Genomic DNA, 1,224 nt, shown 5'->3' with positions numbered 1-1,224 from the left:
ATTATTATAGTGGAGTTCTAGTCAGTCCTGCTGCTAAATGGAATTTAGTAAAGCATCTCTGATGTATTTGGTATGGCACATTGTACTATTTAGTGGAGATTATAGTGGACTATTTTGCTTTATCGTTCTGTTACACTTGAGTTTCTGGAGACATATGTGTCTTTATGATTTTCATTTTTAAAAGCAAAAGGTAAGATATTAACTGTATTGTATTAGTTTTTTTGCATTATTAGCCACCGTCAACATATTTTAAGTATTTTTAATTAATTGTCTCCATTGATATTTGTGAATAGCATGAGGATGCAGAATCACTTTGCTGGAAGACAAGAAAATATATGCATACTATATCCACTGATATGTGGAACCTCCATTGTAACTCTGCATCCAACAAATGCTAGTTTGTAGAGAACAGCCCCAGTGGGGACTTGACTTACAATGCCTTACTCAGGTCTAATTGATGGCGCATACTCCCAGGAAAGTGTTTAGGGCTGCACTATTAGCTGTATTACAAAATAATCAAACTGTGATATTTCCCATAGGTAGCTACTTATTATAACAGGAAAATAGGTGGCTAAAGTCAAAAACAAAAGAGAAAAACCAACCAAATCCCAACAAGATGTGTCTACATACTTGCGATTTCCCAGGTGTATAGTAAAATATGACTTTCAATATGAACCAAAATAAAACAAACAAACAAAAATGCTGATTAGGACTGAATATGCTCCAGGAGGCACAGAACCGTGAGATAGCTGACCATAAATTTTGGGGTGGGGGTTTATAGAATCCTGATTTTGAAAGGAAGGAATGTCAAATCATCATCCTCTTCCACAACTCCTTGTGGACCCCTGCTTGTATATGGCTATTAGAAGAAGGGTTGGATTTATACTGTGCCCTTCACTACCCAAAGGTGTCTCAGAGCATCTTACACACTCCTTTCCCTTCCCCTCCCCACAACAGACACCCTGTGAGGTAGGTGGGGCTGAGAGAACTCTAACAGAAACTGCTCTTTTTCAAGAACTGTACCAGAATTATGGCTTGCCCAAGGTCATCCAGCCAAGTGCAAGTGGAGGAGTGGGGAATCAAACCCGGTTCTCCCAGATTAGAGTCTGCACACTTAACCACTACACCAAACTGGATCTCCACGATCCAGTTAGCCATGATTACTAAGTGGCGTCAATGTTCAGAGGCTACATATCAATACAGCCTTTTTGCTGGGGAGGAAGA

The sequence above is a fragment of the Gekko japonicus genome, unplaced genomic scaffold (assembly GCF_001447785.1).
Source record: "Gekko japonicus isolate JY-2015 unplaced genomic scaffold, Gekko_japonicus_V1.1 scaffold1477, whole genome shotgun sequence".
Taxonomy (NCBI): domain Eukaryota; kingdom Metazoa; phylum Chordata; class Lepidosauria; order Squamata; family Gekkonidae; genus Gekko; species Gekko japonicus.
This window is presented reverse-complemented; position numbering follows the sequence as displayed.